This window comes from Hakea prostrata, chromosome 1 (assembly GCF_041222555.1).
Source record: "Hakea prostrata isolate BN-2017 chromosome 1, UWA_Hpros_2, whole genome shotgun sequence".
In the NCBI taxonomy this organism is placed as follows: domain Eukaryota; kingdom Viridiplantae; phylum Streptophyta; class Magnoliopsida; order Proteales; family Proteaceae; genus Hakea; species Hakea prostrata.
The window spans coordinates 66966706-66986436 of record NC_142600.1 but is presented as its reverse complement, the minus strand read 5'-3'; the positions used below and the strand labels follow the sequence as shown (position 1 = coordinate 66986436).

Here is a 19731-nt window from a genome sequence, read left to right as displayed (position 1 = left end):
ACAAATGATGTCTCTGAGGAAAAAAATTATGCATCTTATTTTCAATTTAATTGAGATTTTATTTTATTATTATTATTATTTTTTTTGTTAGATTTGCTAGAGCCAATGCTAGGTTAAGGACAAAAATGTGACAATGACAAGCTTGATAAACTGCTATCATGGACAATTAAGGTGAGATTAGCTTGCATACCAAGGTACAGAGTTGGCAACAAGAACTTTAATTTTCAGTTGCACTTAAAAGAATAGGACATATTCATGTATTATCTTAAAATTGATTTCAATTGGACATACTTACAATGGTGAACACCCCAAGCAATTGAGAATTCCTTTTGTACAAGCAACGACATAGTGATCACCAATTCATTAGCAATTTTTCATCCTCGAATGTATAGTCTTGGCATCGAATTCGGTAACTATCCATCAAAATCTACGGATTAAGGGGTTGTAGGGTAAATTTGGCACAAACGCATAAAAAGTGCATTCTGTGCCGAATTGGGAAATTTGGCACAATATCATTGCCATACAACCCCTAAATCCAACCAATTTTCTAGGAAAGGGTATCATAGGCTTTCTCTATATCTACTTTTAGCCCCAACACCCCGCCTTACACAGTTGTATGCAATAAATTTGTTAACTCAAAAGCAATACAAATATAATCAGAGATGGATCTACCTTATTAGAACTCTCCTTGCTCTTCTAGGATTAATTGAGAGAGAAAGCCATTGAGTTGTGAAGCCATCACTTTAGAGATGATTTTGCAATAAAATTTCTCCATATAAATTGAGCAAAACTCTCTAGCGAGTTAGTGTTGGACACCTTGGGAGTAAAGGTAATAAAATTGTTACTTACCCCTTTAGGTAGTCAACATTCTTGAAAAAAAAGCACAGATAGCAACACCAAAGTCGAACTATATCTCCTCCCAACAAGCTCTATAAAACAATCCAAGAAAGCCATCAGGGTCAAGCGCACTGTCTGGATCATGTCCAATATTCTCTTCCTTATCACATCCTTAGAGAGATTCAAGTATTCTATAGTCCTCTTCAGTCAAAATAGATAGAATTGCTTCTAGAAATTCTAGCAAGTCTGATGAAGTACCTGTTTTATGAAAATTCTCGTAGAACTGTATCTTTAAGTCCTCCATCCCAGACGTCCACCCTCCATCTGATTTTTTAAAATTTCTGATTTGGTTCTTATCTCTACAAATTTTAGTAGAAAAACGGAAAATTTTGTTGCTTCTATCTGTCGTGAAGAACCTTTAGCCTTGATTTTTGGTGAAGAAGGGGTCCTAAAGCTTAACAACATTTAGTAGAGCAGTTGTTTGGTCGTAGTATCCCATTTGAAAAAGGAATCTCCATACATTGAGGGTGAATATGTCGTTGTGCTTACCAAGCTCTGGCCAGCAAAATTCGGGTAAGCTCTCCTCTCCTAGTCTTTCTCTCTCACTTAGAACGGGTTCTTTTCAAATTCAAAATATTTTGAATAAAGAATTGAATTCGAAGTTGGTTACAACTATTTTAAGTAGAGTGGGCTCCCAGCAAAATTTGATTGTAGATAATGATCCATTAATTGAGCATCAAGTAGGATTATGTGGGGCCCAACAAAATTCGAATGGTTTGAAAGGCTCTTTTTTGGTCGTTCACTACAGTATGGATGAGCAGCAGCTTTTGAAAGTAGTTATTCCTTCAAGCTCACTTCCTGATCAAGTGGAGTGTGGCTCTCTCCGTCGTAAGCCTGATTGCCCAAGGAAAAATAAGAAGGTTAGAGTAAACTGATTTTAATATAACCTAGATAGCATTGATAAGGAAAGAACTTGATTTAGAGGTTGTTGGTCGCTCTCGTTTCAGATTTTGATTCATTATCTATGATTATGTGAGTTGGATCCAGCGAGATTGGGTATTTGGGGGCAACTGATATATGCGGGTTTGAGGGATGACACTTTGATAGTATGTTTGTAATTTTTCTTTTCGCTTCTTAATACAAATGACCCTTTTAGCGGAAAAAAAAAAACCCTCCAATAATAGATTAGGAAATTCCAATCTTGCGCAACCCTTCAAAACCCCTTTCCGCCTATCAAGTTTCTCAGCAAAAACAAAAATCCTGTCACCCCAATGACGTCTAACAACGTCCACCAAGTGTGGACTCTCCAACCAAAAATTGTTAAAAGCAAAAGGGAATATTAGAGGGTCGTTTATCAGGTTCAAAGATGATCAGAATTGGAAGGTGATCAGCAGCTTACACCGAAAACACCTACTGCCTCACTTCCCCATAGAGCTTGATCCATTTTTCATTATCAAAACCTTTGTCAAGAACAAGTTCCTTAACAAACAAAACTTCACATGCAACAAAAATTAACAAACAAAACTTCACATGCAATGAAAATATCTCCTCTCACATGTTCACCTCTCTAACTTTGATCTTTGCATTTATATAGACTTGTGTCATTGGAGATAATAATGTATCAAGAGAACTTAAAATAGTGATTACAAGCTTCGAGGAATCTAAATCCTTCTTATAGCAGCAGTAATAACTGTAGAAGACAAGACCCAATCCAAGGAACCGGGTAATTGAACAAATCATCCAAATGAACAAAATGAACAAAATAAACTAAAGATCTTATGCAAATAAGTTGAAGACAATCACAAAGATCAGCTTATTAAGATCAGTTTTTTGAGTAATTTACAACTTATCAAAACAAAAGGTCAAAATTGTTGAATGCAATATAATTTTTTTGTAGGACTTTCTAGCTCTCTCTTTTTTTTTTTTTCCATTGAATAATATTTGCACTTAGTGTCAAATCAAGATAAAAATTAAATACAATTGAAGTAATATATCGCCACCAAGGGCTGAGTCCGTTGAGACATTCAATGTTACAGATCCGGCTGAGGCAGTCTTTGTCACAACCCGAGCTGCAATCCAGAGAAGGTCCACAGTGGCATCTCTTGAAATTGCTGCAATTTGGAAGAAGAGACCAAAGTGAGGAACGATGAAAAGAATGAAGAAGAGAGGAGAGAGGTTGAACACATTAAACCCTCCCCCACACCTAGCATTGTATTAATAGCAATGTAATTGATATTACCGACCTTTAACAAACCGACTTGGTTCAACCAGCGGTTAACCAAACCGAGCAAGCTCTAGTCAGTTTGTGACCGAAACAAGCCAAGTAGCGTGCATACAAAGTAGCGTACAACGTTTAAATATTAACTAACCAACCCAAAATTCGGGATAAGGTCTCTAGTCAAGTCACGTGTTTTGCAGGTCGGTTGTCTCGCACGTCGAACAGGTTTTTGCTGCAATAGTAACTAATCCCAATATAGGGTTTATTTTCTAAACCAACTTACATAAAAAATAAAAACTTGATAGTACTCCACAGAAAATAAAAAACTAATTAAGGGTAAAATAGAAATTGAGACTAGAGTGGATTTTGTTTGTCAACCATGCTACAAAAATTTATATTAATAAGATACAATAGAAAATAGTCTTCCAACCTGATCATAGTCTTTCAACCTGATTTGATTAGGATCATGTTCAAAGATACTGCAAAGAATACAATGGATTCATGTGTGTTAGGGTTCCATGCAGAAGCTATAATAATCCAGTTTGCTGACTAAAAAGACTTGGTTGGAACCTCAGTTTTGCTTTGGCATCCTCTAATCATCCTCTAATCCACGTTTCATTTCGTGGACATGATTCGCAAGTTCCTGCAGCACAGTTGGGAAATTATTTGCCTTAATGAAAGAACCCACAATCGATTTGCTTATTGGTTGCATGCTGTAGGAATTACCTTCACTTGAGCATCTGAGCTGTTCATCATATCATAAAACCTAATTCAACAAAAAATCAACAATCACGGGAAGATTTATGTGAAGAACTCCTTAAACAATAAGAAGATGGGAGATAATGGAGGTGAAAACAGAAAAGTAAACTGTACCTTTGTTCTTCATTTCCCTGATCCCTTGTAAACTCAAGGGTACTCCGCAGAAACTCTAGCTGTGGACAAATTAATATTTTGAGCATCAAGATCTCCAACAAAGATAAGTGGGATTGAAGGAACAAAGACGGGATTTACCTTATCGCGAGGTATTCTATGAGAAGAAATTACAGTAGGGTCACCATTATACATGAAAAAGACAGTAAGCAATATCAATATAAATGATTGATCAAATTTAAATGAAAAAAATCAATTTGCTTATACATATATATCGTTGACCCATCTTCTCCCTCGTGCATCAGAGACACATCAGCACAACGTCCTCCACCCTAGGTTCAAAGCAGATTACATGAAACCCTAGAGTACATCCATTTTTGCTTTTTAGTTGATGCTTATGCATAATGGACAAGACTTCCCAGGGGCAAGCTTGCAGCATCGTCATCTGCATTGTTGACCCGGTCACACTCGTCAATCCATTCGCTGTATCTGCAGACCACACACCTCGAATTATAAGATTTAAGTGAATGCCAAATATAATGCAAAATCATTTGTGAAAAACTATTTAACTGAATCAAAAGATGAACTTAACTCACATGTCAATGAGTTCGGTCAAGACTGAAAAAGCCAATAGCAAAGAATCAATTAGTTCTGTGATTCAAGCTAAGATTATAATGCATACTACAATACTCTGGAATTAAAAAAAAAAAAAAAAGAAAAGAAACAGATAGAAAACTTTTTTTGGGGGGGGGGGGAAAGGCACTTGATTCCTTTCCAGTGTGGAATACTGCAGTTATGTATCTGCAGTGCAAGGCTATGTAACCGTGCGTGTGCATTAGTGTGAATGCATGTTCATGTCTTCTGAGGGGCTTGCATCTTCTGCTATATACATACCATTGACAACCATGCTGAAACTCTCTCGACATATTCGGCTGACAGCTTCTCCAATGGCATTCTTTTTATCACTGCAACCAGATACAGTTTTGCTCATTACAATCAAAGCATGTTCAACTTTGTAGAACAAAAATTACAATTCAAGCAGCTGTGTTGGAAATAAAATTATTGGGGATGTAAAAGTGTACTAGGTAGTAGCAGGAAGGCAGGTCCCAAGTGAACCCAATCCGATACAGTTACAACATCCTAGCAACCCTAACGAGGCCAGACAGAGAACAAAAAATAGCTGACTCTTCTACTTATTCAGGTTCAAAGTTATACCATGAATAACAGATGCCCATTGCCAAAGCAGGTAGGTTCACGGTAGTTGGGCTTGGCAGCATATGTACACCCTTTGGCAAAGCCACTTGTTAAGATTGAGGCAGGGGCCAGGGGCAAGGGCTGTGGCTATTGTAATCCTCATACTGGAAGAGCTTTGGCTGACGAATTTTCTTGTGATGAAATTAAAGATTCAGAAAATTTTGGCAGAGGAACAATAAAACAAGAAAAATGAAAGTGATGCATACCTGAACTAAAGAGCATGAATACTTCCTTCACTCTCCCGAAGAAGAAAAAAAAAATAACTTAAGAAGGTTTCATCTTAAGCTGAAACTAATCCTAGATCAATTCAATATTTTATTAATATCATATAAAAAAGGGTCTGTAACATGGTTTCTTTCATTGCCTACTTTAAAGTATCCAGTCGTGGAAACAAAGAAAGAAAGAAAGAAATATGACTGAGAAGAATAATACCTTTGGTAAATCATTGATCCGATGAAAACGTTTCTTCGTTTTTTGTAATTCAGCCTATTCTTTCTTCTTGTTCTCCTGCAGAAACAACAGTATGCTAATCGAATACAAGGAGCAAGATAAAGATTGTATCATAAGGAAATAAAAAGAACAGCACTGACTTAATTAAACTAATGTAGAATAGAAAAACTGGTATATGTACGGTAAATTTAACCCAAAAGAAAGAAGAAGATGAAGCGAAACTTATATTGGAAGCATAGGTGTAGATCATGGTGTAAATAACACAGATATAAAAGAAGAACAGAACAGGACTAGAAAGAAGATAATACCTAAAAGAATTCTCCATTGCAACCACATGAAATTTGCTTGAAAATCTAGAATGGACAATTATATAGTGGAATTTGTCGATATTACCAACGTAATGGTCATAATTAATGCCGAATTTTTTTGGGTGAAAGTAAAAATGCTGTATGCATTTAATTTTTTTAATATAATGAACGTAATGGTCATAATTAATGCCGAATTTTTTTGGGTGAAAGTAAAAATGCTGTATGCATTTAATTTTTTTAATATAATGAGCTATATCTTAGTAAGGATGCCATACGCGTTTCTTAGCTTAAGCAGGATAGTGCATCTTAGAATTTCTCAATTAAGTTTTTGCAATTTAGCAAAATGCATATATATAGGTATGATGTAGGTTTGGCACTAGTGGCCTTGACCTACTTGGGCCTCGACTCAAGATTTTTTCCCCAAGGGTAGGTTAGGGCAAACATATTTCTGTTGTGAATTTCATCGATATATTGTTTTATTAAATTCAGTATATGGACAATAATAGCATGTCAGAAGTTTCATTTTTAATTGATTTTTATATCAAATTAAATAATACTTTGGCTTTTGGAAGTTTCACTGTTTGATTGTCCATTTCGTTTTTAGTTTTTTATCCTAAGTCATTCTGATCCAATGAGTCCACTTAGTTTTATATTATTTTTTATTTCTTTTGTTGTTTTCATTTAGTAAAAATAAATAATTTTTTATTTTAATATGTATTCATAAAAACGTTAAGTTGTTTGTCACATCCCACAGCTTATTATATATATTTATCTAAATAATTATTGACTTACTTAGAATCATTATTTTAATCAAAATTAATTAAGGTCTTTTAGAATTAAAATTCTAATTAAACTAGGGTACATTTGAAGGCCATAAGTTTAAAGTTATAAATCGTTACTCATGACCTAGGGTATTCTTTTGCCCAAAAAAGGGGGGGAATAGGGCATTCTATGATCACCATTCCAATTAAACTATTCTAGGTATTATTTTTTTAATGATCAAAGCACAAAACAAGTATAAGAGTGTAAATATGTTTACTTGCCTCGACTATAAATAACAATCAAATCATTAAGCATAATTTTTTATAGATTGACAATCTTAATTTGAAAATCTACATAAAATTTCAAAATCAAGGTCAAGAGAAAATTGAATGACATGATCTGTAATTAATATTTTAGATGATATACAGTATTAAAACAAAATTTAACCATACTAATTATTGGTAGAAGATGATGCATCGCCTCCAATATGTGAAGTATCTAACATCTATTGTATATTTATTTTTATGAATCAATCAATCAAATGAACGTGAAATTAACTTGCAAAAGAGATTGACAAATGAATCATTGCTAGAATGTAGTTCACTTTTTTAATTAGAGTTTTATTTTTCAATTCAAATTGGCGAGAATTATTGGTATGATTTGAGAAACTTGATTTGGAAGAATAAAATTATACTAACTCGTCTAAGGTAAAAGTTATTTATATTTTCACTTTCTTCTATGTAAAAACAATTGGATTTTGATTAACATGATATAATAGATACTTTACATCATTGGATAAGTTTTTGTCTTCTAAAATGTATCTGTTAGTGGAGTTTACTAAGGGTGAAACTGATAGTTTGCTTTGTTTTGTGGTGACATTAATATTAAAAGACAAATCACCTAGTATCACTGGTAATTTGTTTATATGGTGCATATATATGGAATAATCCCTTTTGCACTCATTATAAAGTTTTCTTTTTTTAACTTTTTACAAGTTGATTAGATATATATTAAAATTAGAATAAGGAAAAATACAAAATTCGACATTAAATTGTATTTGTTAGTCACTTAAATATATAATACATTTATAATAGACTAATACTTTATATATTCAAATTGGACAAGAATTTTTTTTTTTTTGGTAGAAAATTGGATAACAAGTTACATTCAAAATTAACAAAAGGCCAAATATGCATTTTATCAATTATATATGTGATTATATATGATTCAAAAGTGATTAGGGATAGGGACAAAGCCAATCAGGGAAAGGATGATGATAAGGGCCAATCAAGGACAAGGCTATCAGAGACAATGACATAGATAGGGCCAATCAAGGACTGGCAAATGATCAAGGCCAATTAGAGACATGAACAAGCTAGGCCAGGCCAACGCCCGACCAAGCCCAATCAGGGACGACTCACCTGAGAATGGGCTTGGCTTAGCCCTATAGTTTAGGTCAGGGACAAGAATTCTAAGCCATGAATTAGAGTCAAGGCATGAATTTGCAACTATGATTGTTATTGGAAAAGCCCAGCCCAAGCTGGCCTTGCTGCAGCCCTAAATGGGACCAATCAAGCACATGGGTTGTTCTTAGGAAAAATTGCCCCTCACCAATGGCATAGAGCAGCTAAAATCTTAGGGATTCCGAATTCGCATTTTCCTACATGGTATCTTGGTGTAGAAGTTTAGTGACCCGATCAAGGTTGCTGCCAATTCTTGACAGAATCAAATCCTAGTTGCAAGGATGGAATGGAAAATTTTTATCTCAAGCTAGTTGTATGGAATTTGTATGATCTGTTGAATCAAGCATTTCAATCCATATTTTTTTTAGTCTATTGGTGGTTAAGGAGTATCATCAAACAAGCGGAGGCTTGGATGAGAAATTTTTTATGAATTGGTGATACTGAGTCAGCAAAAAATATCACAATGAAGTGGGACAACGATGCCTGCCAAAGTTTGAAGGCGGCTTGGGGATTCATCGGATTCATGACGTCAATTTTGAATGCCTATGCAAACTGGCATGGATGATAAAACATAAAGAATTTTGTAGCGCTCAATTTCGGAGAGCAAGATTGGTTGACTCAGTGGGTTATTTAAAGCCACATACAACACTCTTCTCTTTTAGGTTCAGAAATTTGTACGGTAGACTGAGAATTGGGCTACTAGTGATGGGAGGAGGGTAAGATTTTGGTCTAATCATTGGTTGGGCCATTTGTTTCTCATTCTTTTTTGACATTTCATTTTTTTAATGTGTTTGGTATCTATTCAAATCCTATTTTGGTTTAAAGTAATAGAAAAACCTTCAAAATCCATAATGGGCGTTTTGTCTATTATGAATTTTGGGTCAAAAACTCATTCTATTTCTTTTTGCACAAGTCATTTAAAATCCAACTACAATTTGAAAGTATAGTAAACATTGATTCCTTTTGTGAAAATCCGATTGTTTCTCTTTTATCTCACTCCCAACCATAGTTAGTAAATAAACATATTAATCGTTGTATTAATACGCATCCAAACATATAATTGAAAAAAAGGAACTCTTCCTGCATATTAAGCATACACTATTACCGTATCCAACTTTGTAACCCATCGGTATGTATTTATGTATTAATTGTATCGTTTTAATTGGCATATTAATTCGTTTTAAGCTTATTTAAAAAATAAAAGGCCAAAATGTTCATGAGCAATTCCTAGTATTTATATGTATTCATTTCTTTATTTTTTTTTTCTCGCTTTATGTTTCTTCTTCATTCACAACTCGCAAGACTTGTAACTTGTTCATTGTCAACTATCACCTTTGTTGGACTATTCAATCCATCTGTAAGTTACTTAGTTCCTTTTTTATAAGATGTCTTATGTTGAAATATAATAGGAAGTTGAAAAAGCCAGGCAAAACAAGATTTGTTTCTAGTTTTTTTTATGCTTTAAATCCACTTATAATGTTGAAGATTGCCTAACAGTTATGATGACAGCATCAAAATGGAGGGCCAATAAGCATTGCAAGTCTCAATTGGAATCAATGGTCACTAAAATAATACAAGATTCCTGGTTAATTTAGGGCAAATTGAAGGGATGTATACTCAATTTTATAACATTTGATCATAGTCTTTGCTTGGTTGATGGTAATGGAGTAATACATCTCTTTTTATACAAGGATATGCAAAGGATAAAGAGCATTATCATAGAGCATTGCAACAAAGACCTATCAAAGTACAATAAAATATTGGAATTGTTTGATAGTAAAAAAGAGCAAACATGATACATCATGTACAAATGATTCTTCCACTTTCTTATTTTAAACAATGTTTTGCGGAGTTAATGAGTTACATGAGAAATAATTTTTGTTATTACCGAAGGAAATTTTTTTTTTTATATATTTGCCTTTTTTATCCTATCTAAAGAGATCCAAAAGAAAAAATTGTCTCAAATTAGGTTTTTGTTTTTTTATTATTGTTTTTTGGATAGAAGGATTTTTTATTTTTATTTTTTTATGGAGGCATGAAACTCTGAATTTAATTGGGAAAATTAGTTTACTTTTGATTTTCACAAAGATTAAACCACCTCTTATTCCCTGTATTTTTGCTCCCGAACTTATTCAAATCAATCGTATTAAAAACACGTAAAGTACAATTGTCGTACACGACTTATTAGGCCAAATTATTGGAATTGTATTACTTGTCATATGGACAGATTTAATTGCCGTACATATCCTTACACGAAATATCGATGTACTCAAACTTACTAACTATGCTCCCAACCCTTTTTTTGCTAAAAGGATCATTATATTAAGCGGAGAAGAAATATTAAAACTACATCAATTAATACCGTATAAAGAACCAACCTCCCTTACCCGCGACAACTGTTGCCCCCAATACACCCTTCCTCACTGGTTCCTACTCAGATTAGAAAACCACTAACTTATAAAACGAAATGTAGGACGTCTAGAGGCATCCACATCAAGTTCATTGAGGATTGAAGCTGACCAAGGAATGTTAATATCAGAAGTTCCTATTCTAGCTGCCGAATTTGCCAAAAAATCGCCATCGTATTAGTTTCACGATAGCAATGTGAAATCTTCCAATCTATAGTCAACAAATATTCTTGTAACTCTCTTCACATATGAAAGATATACCAATGTATTTTCTTCTGCTATATTAAAGTCACCACAGCTTTTGAATCACTTTCTACCCAAAGCTTTTTAATTTGTAAATGCCTTGCCCAACATAATCCGTGAATGAAAGTTCCAATTCAGCCTCAAAGTTGGTTTTAACATTTAAAAAAATACTGAAATTGAAAACCACCGCAGCAACTTCATTTCGAAATACTCCTCCACCGCCAGATCTTCCTGGATTGCCTAAAGAAGACCCATCAATATTTAGTTTAACCCAACCTACAGCAGGAGGACACCAAAAAATTTCTTGTAGAGGAGCAGCACTAAAAACAGAGAAGTGAAGGCCCAGTCTTCTTGCATTCGAAAAAATGGTAGGAGTTACTTTTCTTCCATCCATTTTAAAGCCAAACTATACTAAGTCTGAAAAAATTAAACTCACCACCTCATTAGTCCTGAAATTTAAATTTTCAAACCGGATTTGATTGCGGACCATCCAAAGAAAGTATAAAAGCAAACAACATCCATTAATTCAAGCATCAGAAGGAGACCGTGAAGAGGCCGGTGTTTCCAAGCCTTGAACGACTCTACAATCGAATCTTTTCTCGTCCAACTATAACCAAACTTTGCTGCAAAAGCTTCTCCACATCCACGTGAAAATGAGCAGTGAAGAAAGAGATGTCCTATGTCCTCTGAAGCTTTACCACATAGATTACAACAAGAGACCAGCATAATCCATTTCCGAGTCAACAAGGCATCAACAAGTAGCCTATCATGAAAAAGTCTCCAACAGAAAACTTGTTGTCTAGGCTGCAAAGAAGTCTTCCAAATACTTTTAGCCCATTCCAGTTGTTCTCCTTTTCTACGATAGAGATCCCATGCCGATCGAAAACTAAACTCTCCCCCCACCGAACCTTGCCAATGACAAACATCAACAAAACCAGCACAAGGTACAGGATATAACATAATAAGAGAGATCACCTCTTGAAATTTGGCATTGTCCACCGACGGAAATCTCCACTCCCCTTGCAAAAAATCACAATTTCAAATGACCCTCTAAATCTAGAGGAATACCAACATAGTCCAATGGTAAAATTCCCCAACCATCCAAACCGAAATTTATATCCGACCACCGTTCATTAGCTTGAACAAAACCCCAAACCTCCTCAATCCCAACATCAAAGATGACTGCGCCCATAAATCTTTAAATTTCCCCTTTTGTCCACCATCTTCCCCTTTAAAAAATGAGCAAAACAGATTGTTTATGTTTAATTGTCCAAGCCAACTTGCATAAGGAAGCAAAATTGACATCTCTTAATCTCCGAATACCCAAACCACCCTCACATTTTGGAGTACATACTTTTTCCCAAGACACGAACCTCTTCACCCTCTATACCCCGTCCAAATGAAGTTACGCATCCAAGCCTTTGCTTGAGAAATAATAGAGCTAGGCCACCAGTACACTGAAAAATTATGAATTGGCATGCTAGAAATAACTGAACGTACCAACTCCACTCTACCTGCCAAAGATAATAGCTTTCCACACCACCCTTGTAGCCGATTCTTAATCTTGTCTAAAACTAACAACCGACAGAGTAACTCTTCCTTTAAAAATATCTATCCCAGATATCGAGTAGGAAAGAGAGCAATTGGGATATTTAATATGTCCACAATTTCTGTTTCGACTAGGAGGCACACGTCCAAGAAAAAGCTTACTCTTCTCCAAACTAATATGTTGACCCGAAAATTCTAGATACTTCGATAAGAATTTTTCAAAGCTTTAACATAACATAAAGAAGCATTTGAAAAAATAAAAATATCATCAACATACATCAGAATGGAAGGAACTCTACCCCCGGGACCACGGCAAAGCTCTCAATCTACCAGAGCTATCAAAGAATGAATGCCCTCGCATAGTACCTCTTCTCGCAAGAAGAAAAAGAAGAGGAGATAAAGGGTACCCTTTGTGAAGCCCTTTCTCAACTCCAAAGAATCCAACTGGTCCCTCATTCAATAAAACTGAGATTCTAGTAGACTGAAGCATCTCATGAATCCAACCAACCCATCTATTTGAAAATCCAAAAGCCTTCAAGACCAAGAATAAAAACTCCTATGATAGAATATCATAAGCCTTCATAATATCAATCTTAATTCCCATCCCTCCCCCTCTAACAGAAGAATGTAAAATATTTGTAAGTTCAGAAGCGACAGCAATATTTCAGAAATCATCTTACCTTTCTGGAAAGCTCCTTGCTCTTCAGAAATAAGCTTAGGCAAAACAGGACTCAGCCGAGAAGCCATTATCTTTGACAATGCTTTGCAAAAAAAATTCCCCATACATAGAGGCCGAAATTTGTCCAGTGTAGCTACATTCTCCACCTTGGGAACTAAAGTGAGGAAACAATTATTTACCCCTTTCGAAAGTTTTCCTTTTCGAAAGAAGGATCGAACAACAGCCCCAAAATCGGCTGAAACAATATCCCAGCATTTGTGGAAAAACTTCCCGGAAAGCCATCCGGTCTTGGAGAACTGTCAGGATCTAGGTCACATACCACTCCTTTGATCTCCTCATTAGAGGGCAAACCTTCAAGTAATAAACAATCATCATCCATAAGCACTTTTGGAATCATAGACAACAACTCTGGGTGTCCCAAGTAAGAACCAGCTTTATGATAGTTTTCAAAGTAAGTCACCACATAATCCTGCAGTTCAACCGAACTTGATGTCCAAGTGTCATCCATTCTTCGCAAAGATTTAACAGAGTTTTTATTCCTTCTAAGTTTAGTAGACAGATGGAAAAATTTTGAATTCCTATCTCCCTCCCTCAACCACCTGGACTTTGCTTTCTGCCGAAGAAGAGAGTCCAAACGATCCATTGCTTGTACAAGTTTTGACTTCAAGGAAGCCTCTTGATCAAAATATTCATCTGTCATATCAAGATGATATGCTCCCAACCCTAGCAGGTCATTATCATTTGTTGTCAATTATTTCATTTTTACACACCAAACATATTTTTCATTCTATAGTGTATTTCAAACAAAGGTTACACTATCAACAGAACAATCTTTGACATAAAAAGTTCTTAACTCACAACCACAATTTTCCAAATTCACCAACTTTTTCTTTAGGAGGGGGGTTCACAGCCACAAACTTTCCAGTCTCTGGCTATAATAAAAAATAAAAAAAAGAGAGGATGTTTTTAAACCTATACACCTTGGAGGGTTGGGGCTCCAGCCTGCCTGGATACAAAACCAAGCTCTATTGCTTAAACAATCTTGGTAGTTGATAACGGAGCCATCTTCACACAGGTACTTAAGGGAAACATTTCCGTCAACTTCCCCCTTTGATCCACGAGTGAACAGCATCGCCTCCTCTTCACCTATATTGAAAAATGTGGCAAGGAAGAAGCTTGGAAATGAAAACACATCTCATTTTTGGGTAGATCCTTGGGTCCCATCAGTTCCAACACACTCACTCCAGTGTGCTCCTATCTCTAACTTTCCCACTCAAGCAACCAAGCAAACTAACCTTTTAGGATTTAAAGGAAAAGTTTGTTTTTTCAAGAATTTTCCCACCCCTTTTTTTCCCACTCCACCTTTATTCTACCAAACAAACGCAGCCTTACGGATGTTGATTTTAAGTTTGTCGATGATGTTCTGGGAAGTTTACTCTGACAAAAGTGTCAGGTAGAACTGTGTTGCTTATTTTTCGTGTCGAGGAAAATCATGTTGTATTTTTGTTCTCAGATAGGTACTAAATTGATTTTGCGTATAGTGAATCGTTGATCCCGAATTCAAGTAATGGGATATGATTCTTCCATTTATTATATTTATTTCTCCAATTTTTTGTTTTCCTACACTTCGAAAGCTTATTTAAAAAGTTTCTTCTTAATTTGCAATTCTATCTGCTGTTCATGAACTAGCAGAAGTAGCGAGAAGTGACTTGGTTCCCCTGCAATTGAAATAAACTATTAAAATTTTTCTTATATTTAACCTAGTTATCATCTGATCCTTCTGTGCCAATTTATCATAATAAGAAGAATCTGATTTCCAGATTAAACTTATGGTGTTGTGTGGCTTCTAACGTCTATACTTGAATTTTGGGTCAAGATTAAGAACGTTCATCTTCTGTCATTATCTCCTGTCATTACTAGTGTATAGGAAATAGCTCAGATCCTGTATCTGTTTGTTGGTTTGCAATGTTTTAATTTAAGAGTGTTAAGGAGATTCTCATAGTTGCCACTGAATAACATTTCAAAAGTAAACCTTGTTGTATAGCTAGTAGATAGTAAATTATGAAAGCTAGGGATCAAAGAGTGTGATTAAGAATTTAAGATGGAAAAGGAGTTGGGCAAGCAAATGCAGAATCATCAGTTGTGTAGAATGAGAACAGATGCCCCCCATTAATAAAATGGTTCACAGAGACAAAAGGAATTTGAACATCTCAAAAGCTGATGCATGGCCATAATAGTGCTCCCAAAAGCTAAAGAAAAACTATATCTCTACGGTTCTGATTGGGTGGTTGCTGATTATTGTCTCACTGGTCAAATATGTTAGATGCTAATGTCACTGAGTTATTTCTCGATAGGAATTCTCCTTTTCCACCGTCTCGTATCCTGCATCCGTTTAGAGTAGATGGTACAATGATCACCTCATCAACACCCAAAGAAAGTAGGATAACTCTGAAAACAATACAAAGTTCATTTATGGTGTTTCCAAGTCTCACAGGAGGAAATACAGGATGTAGGGGCTATCTTGGTTCTTTTTCTTGTAAAAATCCTGATGAAAATCATGTTATATTTTTTTTCTTCATAAGTAATGAGTTGCATTGGTGATTGATCCCAAATTCAGGTAACAGAATGTAATCTTTTGGTTTATTATCTATTCTTGGAATTATTTCCTCAAATATTGTTTGTATCTTCATGCTTCCAATGCTTTAAAATGATATAGATGGTTTTACCAAAAAAAGAAATATAGATGATAATAGATAGATCCATTCATTATCTTGAGCTGATATACTTATCTTTATTGAAGTGTCCACAACTCTAATCCAATACTTCTATCTTGGTGCTTTTAATGTCCTTTACATGATCGTAATGAAATAATCAACACATAGCTAGCATCTAGAAGGACTTAACACATATTAAAGGGTTTATAAGTTAACCGGGTCATTGTATGATCTTTTTGTGCTAAATTATCAACCAAAAAAAATGATAAAAAAAAAATTAAATCTACATTTTACTTATCTATGGACTTTTATGGGTTCCACTGTATGTGCTGGAATTTATGGGCCAAGATTAATGTTCAATTTTGTCATTATTATTGAAGAGGGGTTATAGCTCAGATGCTAATCTGTTCACTGGTTGCTTTGCTGCGATAAAGATGCACTTGGATACATGCATGAATTACTAAATAACAGTAAAGATAAGTAGAGTTGTGTCGCTAATAAACAATACATCAAGAAGGCTAGGGACCTTAATATTGGTCCCCTTCTTTCCATTCAAGAGTTGTTGTCATGAATTCTCTTAACTAGAAAAGCTAATCGAGCATTTTTTGATCGTTGGCAAATCAACGCTTCTTTCCAACACCCTAAAATCACACTATGCACATCATTGGATTACGCACCAAGGGATCACTACAATAAATCAGGGCTTTTGCCACAGAAAATTACCGTGGCGAAAAACCATAAACCATAGCAAATATTTCGACCCGACGGTAACTTTCCGTAGCAAATTCCGCTGTGCACTGTCACATAAATGTGCAAATGAACAAGGTACATTTTAAATCTCTCTTGCGCTATACATCTTAAGTCTCTCAAGCAATAAATATTGCCTGAAAGAGCTCACTACATTTATGCGTTTTACCTTATCTCACTTTCATTTCTTTAGTTTCATCAAGGCTAATTACATGGTAAAGGTAAGGTGAAGTTACATTTGAGGATTGGTAAACATATTTGACACACTAATGAAATGTGGGTACCACACACACCACCACATGAAATGCACTACCTAAGCAAGATCCATTTAGGTCAAGTTAACTTATAGAACTCTTACATCCGAAGAATTACCGAATGGCTAGGAGGCTTCCGTCTCTAAAATTCCATCTAGGTGTCTAAACATTGAACATTTTTAGTTTCTTTCTCATGAAGCATTCTTTTTCAAACTGAACAGATAGAGACTTACTGTTTAATTTCATATAGCGAAGGTCTATGCTGGCCAGGCTGTTGTCCTTGCCTTTGAGATATTCTAAGATTTGTTAAACAAACTACCATTGTAATTTCACTGAATAACGCAGCCATTAGTTATACAGAAGCCAAGCAGAAGTGTCAACCAACATATAAGAATCTTATAAATTGTCCTTCATACCATGATAGATTATCCCATAATTTATTCCATCTTCAACCGATAATCTAAATCCTTCCTTTTCCAATTGCTTTTGCGATTCCTACAGTGTGAATATAGTCCCACATCGTGAAAGATAAAAGAGGCTGAGCCGATGAAACCTATAAAAATGAAATGCAAACACGTAACAAATCATACCTTTCTCGGCCTTTTGGCTAAGATCAAGTGTAGTATCTGTTCTTATCAGTTTAATATCTGATACGTGGATCATCGATCCACATGATATTAAATTAATTTTTCTTGGGGGAGGGCCCACCACAGTAGCTTGCTGCCTGGGGTCCTCAAGTGTCGCCCATGCGTTGCACTACGGCTTGGGCGTGGCGTACCCCTACAAATACCAGGTTAAAGGTTATTGTTTACCTAGCTCAGTGTTTGCTGCCTATAATTCAAATTTATATGAAATAATAAGACAGTAAATGTGTTATATCTGAATCATTTAGTAGTGTGGTTTTGGGATCGTATTGACTACGAGGTTGAGGGGAAAAGGTTAGGATAAGAATTGGATCTGCAATTCGAAGCAACGACTAGTCTGTTAAAAGCACAGAATTACTGAACACTAACTTGTTTTCTCCATGAATTCATCCGTGAAGACTGGATCATTTTTCTTTATTTTATCCTTGTGATTCGAGGTGGTGGGTTACTAAAATTTTAAGGATGTGTTAATGCCCAAATTGCCCCAACCGGGTTCAATTGGAGTGGGTTTGATGAGAACCAACCTGTTCGCAAGCTGTATTGAACCAGGATGGTGTGATACAACATTTTATGGTTGAGGTCGCACCGCACCTCGTTTCATGATTGGTAGGATAAGAGCCCTAACCATAGAGAGACATGGACAACTAGGATGAGCTCCCTTGCATGATGCACAACCGAGCTTTGTAACCCTATAGGAGTTTACCTTTAGCCAAGATTGGACGATGGAGAAAGTGACTAGCTAATTGAATCTGACGATGATTCATCACTCATGTTAAACTATAAATATCCTAGATCTACACTTGAGGGAGGTAACTCAATTCACTCTCGAATATTATTTGTCATTCTCTAGGCTCTACAGCTAGTCTTCTTGCTATTGTATGAAATGTCGACTTGATCGCTCGAGGCAACCCTGGATCAACTAAGGTCAACCTGTGATGTATAGGTGATTTGACGATTGAGTCATAATCGGGTGCAACAGGATGTTTCAACTTACAGCTCCCCAAATGTCAATGTCTAACCAAATTTCTATTCTGAGACTGTGGCCTTGATCTTAGATTTGGAGATAGCTAGAAGAAGTTTGTTAATTAAATCTTAGTGCATACCTTCTAATTTCAAATGTCTGGAGATGGATCATTGACAAGCTACATAGCATAGTCTAGTGATTATAGTGTCAATCACTCTTTGCTTCACATCTCCAAAAGAGGGACAAACATATGATGACATTAATGCACAGGATCTAATTGGACAAAGATTTTACAAAAAATATAAAATAAACAAATAATTGGATAGATAATCAGACCACTTTTAGGGTCTATGGAGCACTCAAATCCGACCATGGCTGAGGTGGACTTGGCCTCCACACGTGAGTTGTGTTTTTAGGCTACAAAGGATAGGTTTCATGTTACTTTCATATCCTTTAGCACTCTCTTGTTGGGAAAATTTCTCGTTGGTCATTTTGGTGTTATGTGGACAGCAAAAACATCACTGCAGGAGTCAGTTTTACGGTGAAGCAACAGGGGAAGGTCCTTTCTTTTGGTGCTGCCTAAGCTTAATGGGTTCCTTCTGATGATGTGCTTCTTCTTATGGCAGCTCTAGCAAAGACATAGCTATGATGGTCTTGATTGTGCACCTGAGTGGGTTATTCGAAATGTTTTCTTTGTTATCGAGCAACAAGCATATAAGGTTGAGGGAAGGACAATGAACCCATAGTGCTGGTTCACTCAAGAAGGATGGGCTTATCGTTGAAAGTGATGGGGCCTGCGCGACCACAAGAAGTGTTTTGGGCTACTCTGTCCAGACCGTGTCAAAAATTTGTGGGTGTTGAATGGGGAACCCACAGGGAGTGGGCGGGGTGTTTCGTGATGAAGATGCTATGGTGCTAAGATCCTATCATGTTTATTTGGGGGTGAAGATGAAATTTTAAGCTGAAATGGAAGCCTTTATGTTCGAAATGGAGTGGGCCAAGCATTTACAGACTTTGAAGCAATGGATTGAATGAGATTCTGTTGCGGCTGCAGTGCTGATACAACAAAAATCCATGGTGGATCCAACAGTGTTGGAGAGTACTTATTGCATATCTGCAATCTATGGAATGGAAAATAATGCACTGCTATAGAGACAAACTCGATAGCTGATTATATGGCAAAATTGGCGGCAAGGGAGAGAAGTTCGGATATGGATGTGATGTGCTAGCTTTGATGATGTATGAACTAGTGTGTGATTCATCTGGATGACCTAGATTTCATTTTTGAGGATAGTTCAGATTTTTATCTTTCTATTGTAATGTCTTTACACCGTGTTTAGCTCTAAAATAGAATTAGTCAAGTTGGAT

The 19731-nt window shown here is 35.8% G+C and overlaps 1 non-coding gene across 1 annotated transcript; it reads left to right on the top strand.

The window, feature by feature from the left end:
• The first annotated feature begins 17341 nt into the window (after positions 1-17341).
• LOC149029488 (U2 spliceosomal RNA) lies at positions 17342-17538 on the top strand. Its single transcript, XR_016171383.1, has one exon. It is a non-coding gene; the product is annotated as a U2 spliceosomal RNA (small nuclear RNA).
• Positions 17539-19731: the final 2193 nt, after the last annotated feature.